Raw genomic sequence first — 16507 nt, 5'->3', positions numbered from 1 at the left:
GGTTCAGCTCCCCCTGCTGAAATGGCCCAGTACGTGTAGCCACATGACTAGGGAAATATCCTATGGGATGATTAGTACATCTCTAAAATAAAGTTTGACATCATGCACACGGTCACCAAGACCAACCTCATAGCGGCAAATATGAGTTTTCACTTTTGGTCCCCCCGGGACATCCACTTTCCATGGCTTAAATACACCGCCTGCCATTATTGCCCAATTAAAACCAATTTCCAAATAACCAAACCATTATCCATTACTTAACCAAGGCTATTGATATTAACATCATCATACCAACCCTTACTTGCAAGTATCATCCATAGCCAACCATTTATAGGTTTAAAGGGACTTTCAAGTGCCCTTCTATTTACCATATTAAACCACTTGACAGACTTTCATGTAGCATAAACAATTAGTCTTTTACCTTTCCAAACCATTTAAACCAATTCCATTAATGCATCCACTTGAGGGATTTCCATGTTTCCCGCAAGGTTTTCAAAATAGAACAACCCTGACCATTAAAACCTTTATCCATTAAACCATTCTAAACCATTTTAGACCATGCCAAGCATTTAAAGAATTTTTATCATTTAAACTATTTAAACTATACAAAACCATCCAAAATCATTTAGAGTTACATTACCAAACCAAAACATGCAAGAGTCCCAATGAAAGTTCAACAATAGAGTAAAACATTCTTTGAAGCATTTTATCAAACATGATAAGGGCATACCTTTACGAAGACCAAAATTAATGCATAAAACACCATAATTAGGGTTACTCAAGATCCATTTTTTGAACCATAACCAACCAATAACCACATATGCAAACCATTACCAAAAACATGTAAAAATATAGTTTAAACCAATACCAAACCATATTCATCAAGGCCCTCGACATATATTTGAAAACCCCCATTCATGATTCGTAACACACGTCTTTAGTTAGAAATAACAATGAGAGAAGGAGTAAATTCCTTATACATGAAGATTTATGGAAGAAATCTTGACCTTTGAGCCCTTTGAAGAATACATGAAGAATCCCTAGCCTCCAATCTTTAAGAGAGTATTTGAGGTGTTTTAATCATTTAACAAGTATTATGGAAGGCCACCAAAGGTTATATAATGTGAAGGCATAAGGGTTTAGAAGTAGGAAATGTCCAAACTAACCTTGGATGAAAATTTCAAATAAGTCACGTCCAGGGGTACGACTCCCCCTTATCACTCGTACCCTAGGGTACGAGTCGTACCCCAATTCGTACCCAAACCTTGATATGACCTTACCTACTAGTTTTTATATGACTCCACCTCCTTAACTCATACCTAGAGGTACGAGTGACACCACCAATCATATCTACCATTCATAACTAGGGAAGACAACACAAGACCTAGACAATCATGCCCCATACGGCTTGCACTATACCACTCATATGCTCCTCTACGACTCGTACCCTAGTGACTCATAGCTTGCATAGTAGCAAAGACAACTATGCTACCTATGGTATGATTGAACCATTAAGACACCCCACAAGTCATATTCAAGGGTACGATTGGTACACTTGAGTCGTACCAAGTCAAAAGGTCCAAAACCTTGGAAAATTTTGTAATGGTCCAAGACTTGGGGTGTTTCATTCTCTCCCACTAGGATCATTCATCCTCAAATGATGGGTAAGGTTAAGGAAAAGCATGAGGTAACACCTTAACACACATTAAACTTTCCTCCAACCAAAATAGAAGATAAGAATATACACCAAGATGAGAAGATCATCATATATCCCAAGCATGATTTACTCCCCAAAACTTTCATTCTGACCTCTAACTAAGTAAGAAAACAAAGATGCAAGAGGAACCATTCCTCACCTTTAACCAATTTAGAAACTAAGATGTGATAAAGAACACATATTACATAATATCTAACACTAACAATTATACCATATATAGGCCCCCACGTGGGCTCAACACATTAAGATAGATAAATTCATGATTAGTTCCTATCCCTTAACATGTATTTTGCATATAAATTAACCACCCAGCCTAGGCTGAAAGAGTTAAGCCATAACCTACCTCGAATGTCAAAACCGGTCTGCTACACTTCAATCCCAAAGCCTTACAACTCATGAATGGTTTAAATCTACTAAAGGATCAAAATATTGAATCTACACGTCAAAAGAAAGCAAATGACACCCATACTGCTTAGTTTCGAATTAAGGTCAAAGTAGACCCTCAAAATGGGTTTTAAAAAAAAAGGCAAAATCATAATTTTATTTCAAAAATATGTTCCTCGTGTTTTTAGGAGTCTACAACTGAAAATCCAAGAGAAAACGAGTTTAAAATGAGGTCCAAATCAAAGAAACTATTTTTAGACTTTACTGGATAAAATCTTTGAAATCCATTTAAAAACAAGAATCAAGGTTGTTTTGGAGTTGAATTAAGGAAAAACTAGTAGTTGTAGGATTAGGAACATTATTCAAGTGAAAAAGTGTTGAAATTGGGGCTAAAATCAAGCCCTAAGGTTATTGGGGTTTTGAGCAATAACTCAAGAAATTTCACCAAGAAAAAGGTGAATTCCTACCTTAAACTGAATGATAATCATGAAAATAAACGTTACCCTAGCCTTCCAATAACCAGTAAGAATTAATTTCATGTTCTTACACTATTTTGGGGTGTATCTCTCAATAGGGAAGATGAATAATGTCAAATATCAAAGTAAAAGGCTCAATTTATACCCAGGTTTTTGCGAGTCACTATCACGGCCCTGAGGTGTGTAATTGCCTCATCTTGTGGCTGCACAAGAGAACTAGGATCACATATCTTGCCTACTAAAGGTACCATACCGCGGCCTTTGGCTGGCGATCACCGCCACACCAGATAACAACTGAAAACTTGGAAATCTTCCAAGTCTTCGCCACATCCCCAAGATTCAATTTGGAATTCCGTATATGCAAACGGACTATGTAACCACACTAAATTCGATGCTACAAACTCAATGGAGATATCAAAATTTTGAAAGGACGTTGTTTTCACAATGTTTTCCCTAGAAATCCAAAACCATAATTTTCCAAACCAAGGATCGAAATGAGATTTAAAAGTCATAAAACTAGACCAAACACGTTACCACCCTAGAATTCAATGTTCAAAATCTGTTGGTGCACTCCATTCAACATCCGTCACACTGATCAAAAAATAATCACAGAAGTCTATAATAAGGCTCTCAATGCCTCAAAAAACCATAATATGGCACAAATGGCATGAAAATGCATTGAGAATCATGCCAATCAACCCCCATACCCCATAAATACAGCAACTATAGGGAGGGGCAAAATAGTCCAATCACACCAAAACTTATTTTTCATGTATAACATCAAAAAATCAGGTTGTTACAAATTGCCTATCCAATATCTTAATCGGGACTTCCTCATAAGACAACAAATTCATAACACCAACATCCTTAACTAGCACTATTTAATAAGGGTCACCCATACACTTTTTCAATATAGACACATAGAAAATAATAGAAATAGAGCCCAAATTCACAGGCAATTTCAATTCATAAGCAACCTTCCTAATTCTCCTCACAATTCGATTCAAACAAACGTAACGAGGACTGAGCTTCCCCTTCTTCCTAAATCTCATGACTCCTTTTAATAGGAGATACCTTCAAGAATACCCAATCACTTATATAAAACTCCAACTCCCTTCACCTCAAATTCGCATAAGGCTTTAGGAGACTTTGAGCAGTCTTAAGTCTTTCTCTAATAACTTTCACCTTCTCCATGGCTTGGTAAACCAAGTTAGGACCAAATAACCTAGTCTAACCAACCTCAAACCACCAATAGGAGACCTTAACCTCCTACCATAAAGAGCCTCAAAAGGAGTAATTTGAATACTAGAATGATAACTGTAAGTGAACTCAATAAGAGGCAAATGATCAACCCAACTACCTTTAAAGTCAATCACACAGGACCTTAGTATATCTTCCAAAGTTTGAATAGTATGTTCCACTTGTCTATCCGTTTGAGAATGGAAAGCGATGCTAAGGTTCATATGAGTACCCAAACCTTTTTGAAACAAATGCCAAAAATGAGATGAAAACTGCACACCTCAGTCTGAAATAATGGACACTGGAACCCCATGCAACCTTACTATATATCCTGAATGAACAACTTAGCATAATTCTCTCCTGAGTAGTTATTCCTCAAGGGTAAGAAGTGAGCAGACATAGTCATTCTATCCACAATGACCCAAATAAAATCATACTAATTGTGAGACCGTGGAAGACTAATAATGAAATCTATATTAATCATCTTCCACTTCCACATAGGCAACTCTATCTCTTGAGACATGCCTCCAGGCCTCAAATGCTCCACCTTGACTTATTGATAAACCATACACTTAGCCATAAATTTTGCCACATATTTTTTCATATTATTCCACTTCCACAGACTCCAACCAAAACTCACACTTAGAGAACTTGGCATATAACTTCTCATACGTCAATCTTTGAAGTGCAATCCGCAAATACTCTTAATTTTCAACCTCACTCTTAGAATAAATCAAGATATCATTTATAAATACAATAACAAAGAAGTTGAAATATGATCAAACACCTAATTCATCAAATCCATAAATGCAGCTGGGGCATTAGTCAACCCAAAGGACATACCAAGAACTCATAATGACAATATCGAGTCCAAAATATTGTTTTCAAATATCCAAAGATCTAATCCTCAATTGGTGATAATCAGATATCAAATCAATCTTTGAAAATGCCACGACACCATAAAGCTAATCAAATAAATCATCAAGACGAGGAAGAGGATACCTATTCTTAACGGTCACCTTGTTCAATTGTGGATAATCAATACACATATGCATAGACCCATCCTTTTTCTTCACAAACAACATAGGCACACCCCAAGGTAATACACTAGGTTAGATAAATCCCTTATCCAATAATTCTTATAATTGATCCTTCAATTTTTTTAACTCGGTCGGGGCCATCCTATCGAGAGAAACAGAAATGGGCTTAGCGCCTGGCTCAACATCAATAGAAAAATCAATATCACAATTTGGAGGCATACCCAAAAAATCCATAGAGAACACATCCATAAACTCATGGTTAACATGAACAGAATCCAAGAAAGGACGTGAAATAATACTAGTATTATTAATATGAGCCAAATAAGATAAACAACCCCTCTCTACTAATCTACGAGCCTAAATATAAGATATAATCCTCTTAGGACCTAAATGAATTACAAGCTATCCTCAGCATACCCGATGAAGCTAAAGTGACGGTCTTAGCAAAATAATCTAGCACAACATGATAAGGAGACAACCAATTCCTATATTTTACAAAACAAATGAACTATATATCGGGACTCATGAACCTCAATCAAAATCCTTTCCCACAGCCCAACAATATCAGGAACACACAACCTTTCTCGATACCTCAGAATGTCATCTCCCCCAATCTCAAAATCCATAACCTTTTGCTGACCTTTGTCATCCTTAATCTACATAAGTCTGGGATCCAAAACCTGTTTCTCCTTTACCTCAATGCCAAAATATAATTTAACCACTTCTTGAATAATCACTCTACTATCCTCAGTATCCAAGAGACGAACCCCCTAAGTTATTCAACCTGTGGATATCCTTCACCAACCCTCTTTTTTCCTTATCAACGTGAGATAAACTACCCATAGACAACCTACTTAGAGCATCAACAACCACATTAGCTTTATCTAGATGGTAGTGCAAACTCATGTCATAATCCTTAAAAGATTAAAGCCATCGCCTCTGACTGAGATTTAATTCATTCTGTGCAAACATATACTTTAAGATCTTTCGGTCTAAATAAATATCTACATGTACTCCATACAGATAATGGTGCCAGATTTTCAATATAAAGACCACAACCGCCAACTTTAAATTGTGAGTTAGGTCATTCCTCTCATGATACTTAAGCTGCCTGAAAAAATATGCGACAACCTTACTATGCTATATCAAAACACAACCCAGTCTCACCCGGGATGCATCACAATACAAAACAAACCCATCAGTACCCTCGAGCAGGGTCAAAACTAATGTAGAAGTCAACCTATCCTTCAATTTCTCAAAACTACCCTCGCAAGCATTAGGCCACAAAATTTAACCTTTTTTTGAGTTAACTTTGTCTGTAGAGTAGCAATAGAGGAGAATATCTTCACAAACCTCCTACAATTCCCAGCCACACCCAAGAAGATCCTACTTTTTCTTAGGGTCATAGATTTAGGCCACTTCTTAACTGCCTCAACTTTCTGTGGATCCACCTTGATCCCTTCACTAGAAATAATATGCCCAAGAAAGGTCACAATACTTATCCAAAATTCACACTTAGAAAATTTTGCATGAAATTTCTTATCATTAAGAGTCTGCAATGCAATTCGAAGGTGATTGGCATAACCCCCTATAATGAATAAATCTTGAAACTACTTAATCACCCGATTCATAAGATCTGTGAAAGTAACCAAAGCATTATTCAACCCAAATGACATAACCAAGAACTCATAATGGCTGCACTGGGTTTGAAAAATAGTCTTGTGAATAATAACTCCATAATTTTCAGCTGATGATAGTCCGAACGAAGATCAATCTTAGAGAAACACCTAGCACCCTAAAGTTGATCAAAAAGGTCATCAATCCTACAAAAAGGATACATATTTTTCACTATAACTTTATTCAACTGATGATAGTCTATCACATCCGAAGAGACCCATCTTTATTTTACATGAAAAGTACAGAAGAAACCCACGAAGAAACACAAGAATAGATGAAACCTTTATCAAGAAGATGCTTTAAGTTTTCCTTTAACTAGCTGGAGCCATCCTATATGGAGGAATGAAAATAAGATGGGTATCCAGTAAAAAATCAACCCTAAAATCCATTTCTCTATCTATAGAAATTCTAAGAAGATCAACAAGAAAACCTTCAAGAAATTCATTAACCATGGGGACCAATTGCAAAGAAAGACTCTTAGAGTTGGAATCTTTAACTCAAACTATATGATACAGAAATCCTTTAGAAATTAATTTCTGAGCTCTAAGATAGGAAAAAAACTTCCCTTTGGGTACTAAGGAACTCCCCTCCCATTCAATTATCGGTTCATTAGGACAATGGAAACTGACCTTTTGGGTCCTACAATCCAGAGAAGCATAGCACAAACGAAGCCAATCCATCCCCATGACTCCATCAAAGTCTACTATATTAAATTTTATGAAATCCACGAATATCTCTCTATGAAATATGGATACCACACAACCCCTATAGAATTTTCTAGCATTGATAAAATCACCCACCCAAATAGACACAGAAAAAGGGTCAAAAATATTTTCAGGACCAAAACCAAAGAGTAAAACCACATAAGGAGTCACATAAGATATGGTAGAACCTAAATCAAGCAGATAATAAACATCACGAGAAAAGAGCTATAACATACCAATGACAACATCTGGAGATGCCTCAAATTCTTGATGAGTATCAAGTGTATAAAGATGATTACAGCCAGTATTGGTACTCAAAGTGGCACCCTTAGGTGTAAGAGCTAAAGAAATAGCGATCAGAACTTTATTCGCTCTAGTGAAAACCCTGGATGAAGGATAATATCACTGCATATGACCAAGATGAACATAATTATAGCACTAATTTCTCCTCTTCTCATAATATCTATGGTAAATCTGCCTACAAAAATAGCAAGGAGGATAAGGTGGGGATGACTGAGCTCCACTGGCCTAAGACTGGGCGCTCTGTGCCTTAGGACCACTACTATCTTGAAAATAATGATCACCAAAAGGCTTGGGATATGAAGCACTAGTTGTCGAATAAGAATTACCCCAATTCTTCTTCTTAGTCCACTGCCTACCATCTATCCCACTGTTCTGCTGATTTGTACCCTGCTCTAAATATATAAGCTTCTTGTTCTGCCTCTCTCCCATCTCTACATACTTCTTTTTCTTATCCTCTACCTGCTGTATATAAACTATCAGCCTAGAGATATCCATATTATTATTCAACATAGTAGCCTTACACACTAACACCATATTATAAGACAAACCAGAAGTAAACTTTCTTATTTTGGATCTCATAGTAGACACTAACTCCGGAGCATAATTGGGAAGCTGTTGGAATTTTAAGAAATACTTCTTAACACTCATCTTAGCCTGCTTCAGATTCATAAATTCTTTGTCCTTAGACTCACTCAACTCCTGAAGAAAAAAATGATCAATAAAAGCACATAAAAACTCATCCCACACCATCGACTCAGCATCATCACCCCTCATCTCTTACCGCTCCTCATACCACTAGTTAGCCACATCTTTTAACTAATAGGCAACAAACTCTACACCTTAAGAATTAGTAGGATGTATCGCCTTAAAAAGTTTCTCTACTTCATCAATAAACCCCTGAGGATACTTCTCAATCTTAGATCCTATAAAGGTTGGGGGATTCAACCTCATAAACTGGCCTACTCGAGTGACCTCAGATGAACTAACAGCAAGACTAATATAATTAGGTCGACAGGACTGTGATGCCATCAATTAAGTAAGTATATGAATAAAATGAAGAAATTATGCATTACAAATATCTTTCTAAGGTGATTGAGAATTAGTATCTCCAGCCTAGAAAGCCCGAGAAGGACTAGTAGAGATCGGTAGAACCTCATGTGGAGCGAAACAATTAGTAGTAGGGACCTAATAATGGGTCTGCACACTATAAATAGGGCAAGTCCCCTACATGTTTTCCTCAAGTGGAATGGAGTTTCCAACAGAGTTTCTACAACCGTCAGATCTTTAGGAAGATATGATCTGAAATACAAGTAGCAAGGAGTTAGAGAAGTTTTATAGAGCTAGAATTTATAATTCAAAATAGAACAAAAGAGAAACATTACCAAATGCCTTATATCCTCTCCCTCATAAGTATGGTGCACTACATACCCATAAAAGGGACTCTACCTGATAAGGTTTTATGGATACCCAATGATCTTGAACCTATCTCTGATACCAAGCTTGTGATGATTCGAACCAGGGCTTAGTCGTGATGGGATTCTCAATCCTACCGTCGGCCAAGGGTGCCAGAGACCACCCCTTTAATCTGACCTCCAAAGCACAATAAAAGTAACTATCAAAAGACAACCAAAATATATAATAAAGATAGATAAGTCTAATAAGTTCTAAGAGTCAAAACACAATGACCAAAACATCCCAACACTGTCTACGAAAGCCTCTAAAACCAAAATACCAAATTAAGTCGGGATATGCCCCCAACTGACAAATAGAATTCAAAATTACTAAAATAGTAAAGAAACCAACAAAATGATTTGGCCTTTCAAAAGCTAGAGGCTCACCACTTCACAACTGATCCACAGGAATATCGAATAGGAGCAATAAAAAACCTTTCGAACCCCAGTCATAAACTGATGTAGCATCCAAGGATGGTCAGTGGGGTTAACACTGGCATATAACTCTGGATTAGGGATAAAATATTAAAATTACCAAAATCCAACCATAAACCATATGCACCATATTTATATACATATATAGGTTGTTGAGATAGGGACAGTGGTCATGAACATAAGAGTTTAAAGTATTAACCTAAACTATGTATCTCGCTCATCTTGAAGGCACCCATGGGTTATATAGGTCTAGCTCCCTCTGTTAGAAGGGCCTCAGAGAGTGTTAGCCGAACGTACTGAGGAAATATTAAAGAAAGGCTTAAGATATCAAGGCCATAGCCCTCCCAATATATATATATATATATATATATATATACACACACACATACATACACACACACATATATATATAATGTATGCACCAAGCACACGATTACATAAACCCCTAACACCAGCAAATATGGTTTCCAGTGTTGATACCCTCGAAACCTACACCTTCACAGTGAGCTACACAATTTAATCCCAAATTAAAATAATTGCACATAAAACAATAATTAACCCAGGAGACATTTATTAAGGCATTTACCAATGTGGTATAGCTATACCAATATGCTTGCAAGCTAATTCAATTATGTCAAACCAATCCATGTAACCAAAATGTCTCCCAAGTTCCACTAAAAAATCTAAACCATGGCCACCAAGGCCCTCCAAATCCATTTTTTTACGCATTTCCCTTTAATACAATGGAATGGGTTAAAAAACAAGTTAAACCTTACAATTATCCATATTCAAAACCAAGTTTACAAAGTTGGTTAAGGTTAATTCCATTATTAAGACAAATTTATCTAATTTGGGGAAACCCATGTCCCCCATTCCAACCATTAAAACAATGCACCAATTCAGTCCCAAAATTAATAAATTAAAGCATGAATAATCCATTTAAACCATAGGAAAAGCAAGTCAAGTAATCACAACCAAAACCCCTCAACCCAGTTTTAAACCCGTCAATTAAAACACATGATTATTGATAAAATAGATGTCAAGATATAAAAATATAAGTTAGGGATGAGCAAAATGCCTGAAATATTAAAGAAATTAAAGTTTGAAGCTTGAATGTCGAATTCTCTATAAACCCTTGAGCTTTCACGACTTTCATGGGTTTTGATTTAAAGAGGAAAAATAGTTTTGATCTTTGAAAACTAAAGGAAAAAGGTCAATTGGGCGTTTAAAAGTCGTATGAGGGGTAAAAAGACCAAAATACCCTCAAACCAAGTGAAAAAAACAAAACTGGATGAATTTAACATAGCGGCATGGTACATTAATATAACAAAGGGTAGCCTCCATGCCACTCCCTTATCGCGTAGGTTAACCTCCTTACACTCCCTTATCACGGAGGCTCACTGCCTTGAGGTCCCAAAATGACCTTGAACCCTTTTCAAAAATTCCAAAACTTCCTCAAAACACGCTTTTAACATTTTTGAACATAATTCTAGTTAAAAAAATTGACGTTACTCATGTGGAAGGGTGAAAAATAAATTCATTGAAATTTTGTGGGGTCTTACACTTCCTAAATCACAAATAACTCATTTTACGACTCTAAAATCATAGAAAACTACTACAAATATGCACGATTATCAAGGATGTTACAATATTGTAATGCCTCAAACCTGGTGCTCGGAATACTACATTATCATGTAATACTACATAATATAACATGATAATACAGAAACATGCACTGAAAGGCCATAAGAATTAATACTAAACAAAATCTGAATAATAAAACATCTGAGTGGGGTAATAGAATGCCCAAAACAAAACTAAAAATACTAAAATATGAAATATGATAGTCTGCATCTAGTCTGAAAGCCTCTAATGTCTGAATAATCTGAATAAGGAGTTGATGGGACATGTCCCCAACTAACTCCAACTAATAAGCTAATGAATAAGATAGTAAAGAAATAATCATGCCCTCGAAGAATGAGGAATCACTTCAGACTCTGATTGCTGAAACTGGAATCTTCTGCTGATCTGGAACTCATGTCTCTGAACCTATGGTGTAATATAAAAGAAAGCACCATAGCGCAAATGCGCCAGTACAATGGAATGTACTAAGTATACATGTGAGGTAGGCTATATGCAAGGGTTCACATACATGATTAATGCTAACTGATTGTTTAACATAAATGTGAGAATGCATGTATAAATACGTAACTATAACTGACAACATGATAACAGGATTACTGAGTCAGAATACTGTAACCTGACATGTTAATAACTGATATAACTGATAACATGAGTGACTGTATCTAACAGTCCTTAATCTAATGGAACTATCTGAGTTTTAAACTGTATCTGAGTTAACTGTATCTGACAGTCCTAAATTCTGAAGAACTATCTGAGTTTATTACTAAGACTAATTGAATATATATGATAGTCCTGATTCTGTAACATAAAACTGTAGAAAGTAGTTATCTAATCAATATGCCCCTAATATGCCATTTTGGCTGAGTTAGGGCCCAATCTGTAACCCTAATTGGAAGGGTGTCAATACTGCGCCACTAGTAAGGACAAGCTGTGGGCGACCCTCATCTAATAGTATCCCTTATACGAGAATGGTCGGGCCCTTATCTGACAGTACTTATCTACCTCATCAACCCTCATTGGATAGTATTGATGTCTCAACCTATGCTGGCTACATAGTTCTGGAATGCAAGGATGACTTTTGAGGATCACACCCTCATCTGATAGTGTGTGTCCCCATCCTTGGGTTCACTCGATGATAATTTCTACTCCCATATGAATAGATACTGAACATGATTTACTGAATTAAACATGGCCTCAGTTACTAAATTCTGTTGACTGACAGAATACTACTGATACCTAATAACTGACTGAGTTCATAAGATCATGGAGATTTCCTGAGTCATAAGACTGTAAGAAGTCTAAGGATTCATAGCTATACTGAGAGTATCGTGAAAACATGACATGGCTCTAGGCACATAGCTAATGTTTCGGGTACGAGTACCCCCAAGACTCGATGGAAGAAAACTGAACAAGCATAACTTACTTGAACATATAACTAATATCATAATCCATAATACATTTATAGAAGCATTTTATCAAAACATGTGATAGGCATAACTTGTACGTACATGCGAATTTCATGGTATCATGCTAGTTAGGCACTTTTTCTTTATCTAGGCATTTAATCAAACATATTGTTGGTATGGTACATGTAAACATCATTGCACAATAATTAAACATCATGGTTCAATTCTAATTTCATCATTCAAGGGTTTAGTCATAGGTTTGCATGAATCTATATCTATAATAATTTAAATCATATAGAATTTATCGCCCAACATGGAGTAGAATTCAATTTCTCATTACCCACATGAGCAAGAGTATCCATAAACTTGAATTTAGAAAAAGGATTCTTAGGGTTCATGGATGAAAGGAGTCCATGAATGAACACTATGCATACCTTCGTTCATGATTTAGTGAAGATTGACGGAGGAAATTCTTGATTCTGAATCTTCTATGAAAAGACCTAGGTTGTTCTTAAGAGGTTTTTTGATAGAAGAGAGTGTATTTTGGGTGAAAAGTAGTTGAATCATGTGTTAAAGGGCTTAAATAAGTGTGGTAAATTGACCATTTTAACCCTGGATGCATATTGTAATTTTAGTAAAAAAAATTCCCGAATTGGACCCTTGGCATGACGTGGCATTATCGCGTCGTGTCACTGGAATTTGATAATTGGAAAACTAAGAGATGGCGTGATGCGGAGCCATCGCGTTGCCCCTTATTTTGCGAGCTGGAACTTTGGTACGACGTAGAGAAAATCATGCTGAGACACTGAAAAAGGACAATTGCCATTTAACTTGTGGCACGGCGTGCGACTGACCAATATGACATTGTTTTACGATGAAAACTTGAAATAGTCGTAACTTCTGACTCGGTTATCGGATTTGGGCGAATCTTATATCGATGGAAAGCTTATTGATTTCCCATATGACAAAAAGTGAAAATATTGAAAATTACTCATGGAATAGTAATCATTCAATTTAGAAGCTAATACTAGACATTCTTAAGATGAAATTGCTAGGAAAAAGTATGGGATATTACAATTATGCAATGATGTCCAAGGTCATCACTAAGCATTGGTGGCAAACAAAGAAGGTGGTTGCTGGTCATAGTTGATGGTAATGGTTACGTGATGGGGTTAGTTGATGAGAGTGGGTGTTGGTAAAGTAGTTGGTGGTTTAAATAATTTTATGGTGAATACTAGCACTAGTCATGGTTGCATAAGAAATATAGTTATATAAAAGGGGATAATTAGCAATCAAGGTGGTTAATGGTTGGTTGATGAGATGGATATAAAGTGGATGATAATAATTGAACCTAAAGATTAGATAAAATAAGGTTGGTCATATTGTTAGTTGATCTTGTTGTTCTCCAGGAGGTGCATCCATTTTCAATTTTTTGAGGTGATAGTATTTATTTAAAGTTCTAGCTCTGATACCACTTATTAGTTTGGTTACTTTCTAAGCACTTAAAGAGCCAGGTTCTTTGAGTAAATATTCAAGAAGGTAAACTGCGAAATGTAAAATCAATAAACAAATATAAAGTTGAAGACTCTCTTTCCTTAGGAGTCCAAAATTACAATCCAACTCTCCACTATAATTTAAAGTTTACAAACTCTCCTATAATATTTAAGAAATTGTTCCCAATAATATCATCTCATCTACCCACTTTTCTTTTTCCACCCTTTAGAACTCAAAACAATACCCAATACCATCTAAATGAATGTAATTAAGATACTATTTTAGAATCAATCCAAGAAACTAACTTTTACAAATTAAAGAATTGTATTAATAAAACTTGTTAAGAACATGTTTTTTGTTGCAACAACAACTTCTTCTTCAAGACTCTTCGTATAGAACTAGGAACATTCTATGGAATCCGTCATAGGGCATGGTCAAACTCTAAAATTTGGTTGACGTGTTTTATATAGAGGCTTAATTCATCATCCATTTCTCCAACGCAAGTTAAGTTAATCAAGAATCAAATCCTAGTTTGACTTGATCTTCCACTTGTTAACACATATAAGGCTTTCTCAACTCTTTTTTTAAAATAATTTCATGTGCAAGTGTATGGTGACTTTCTTTGTAAACTTTCCAGTTCTTTATATAGTTACAATTCTCCCGTATTGTAATTTTATAAAATTTAAGTGGACGTGTAAAAAATCTGTCACTATTCAAGTCTACACAAATACACATAAAATGATACTTAGAGCCATAAGTGACCTCAAGTTAATCCATGATCAGTCATAATACTAATAATACCAAAGGTAATTAAAATAATGAATGCAAAATCTAACTAATTTAATAACAAATATCTAAAATAAATTGAAACAAAACCAAGTTTGAAAATAAACTACTAAGCTGAAATGCCTACTATCTGTCTGAAAGTTTCTACAAAAGATGAGTTGTAATACTGAATTTGAAATTGTGGGAGGTTCTCTTAACCTACATATACCATGTGATCAAAAATGGAATTTAGCCTGTAATCCAAGTTGGGTGGGTGTGATATAACTTGCCAATGGCAAGAACTATGACTGGGTGAATTAACTCATGAGCCCATTTGGGCTAAGAGAGAAACTGACCCCTTTTAACTTATGATGACACATAGTTTGAGATTTGAATTATCTGACTCGTGTCCTGTTGATGCCAAGTACTACACCCATAATCATACTAAAATATGAGTAAAATATATAAACTAGTTTAGTTTATTGTTGTTAAATATGACTAAAAACATGGAGATAGTTATATGCATCTTACTATCTGATGAGAGTCATAAGAAACATGCTATATTGAATAAGATATGAAAATATGGTTCAATCAGATATTTCATACAATTTTATAAGAACTAGGATCGTGTGTTCATAACAAGCCAACATAAAATAAAGCCCTATTTAAAATTATGCATAAAATAATATCCATGGTCATTAGATGTTTGAAAACATAAATAATGAAAGGAATCATAAAATTGGGATATTTGGGAACTTGCCCTAAATCATGGATTTTTTACAAACTAAACTCTAAAAAGAGCATTGGGAATGAGGGTGGACAGATACTCTCATTGAATACCCACATACCTGAAGATTGGAGAATTTTTGCTAGGAAATTAGACTTGGAGCTTTTGGAGAAGAACAAGCCTAACTTCTGACTTTGGAGAACCTTAAGCATTTTTAATTTTTGTTTTCTAAGTGTAAAGAGAGAATGGGGAGAATTAATTAACTAACCTCATTTAATCCCACTTAGTGTAGCCTTAAACAATGCAGTATAGGAATTAAAAGAGTGAAAAAAATCAAAAGGTCCCTGAGAAAATCATAGCTAAAACTGCTGGCCAGTGACAGACAAGTCTCAGATGACTTATCATCACTTACAATGACTCATCATCTGAGTCACTATGAGGGGACTATTTATGGGTCTCCTCTCGATTAGTGGTCATAACGATCCGTTATAACACACAATGAATCATCGTCATTTTTAAACTAGTTAAAAACATTTCATAACTTCATGGTAGAAAAATCATATTTAATTTATTTGAAAAATATTTTTAGGAAAAATAGAATCGGCACTTAATTTTTAGGAAATTCAAAAAACCATTTAAACAAGGATAATTTTGAAAAAAATTATTTTATTAAAAATATCCAGAGTCTAGATAAGGGTTTAATAATAAGGGTTTAATAAGTTCGAATGAAGGTGTTAAGACATTTAAATCCATAAAGTGTGATTTCTGAAGGATTCAACTTATTTGGCTAATTCTGAAAATTCTTAAGTTATTTGACTAAATCTTATTTAAAAGTGAGTAGCACTTATTTGGATACTTAAACAACCCAATTTATTTCAAATAGTGAATTAAACATCAAAGCTTTTAAATAATCTTAATAATCTTATCCAAATTAAGACTTTGAGTTAAATAATCAACCCAACTTCTTAGATGTGCATTTTGAGCTATTAATAACCGTGAAAGGATAAAATAAATCCTCAAGTTATTCTTTGAGGTTAAGTTTGCT

This window comes from Capsicum annuum, chromosome 10 (genome assembly GCF_002878395.1).
Source record: "Capsicum annuum cultivar UCD-10X-F1 chromosome 10, UCD10Xv1.1, whole genome shotgun sequence".
NCBI classification, from domain to species: Eukaryota; Viridiplantae; Streptophyta; class Magnoliopsida; order Solanales; family Solanaceae; genus Capsicum; species Capsicum annuum.
Note: the sequence above shows the minus strand (reverse complement) of the source record.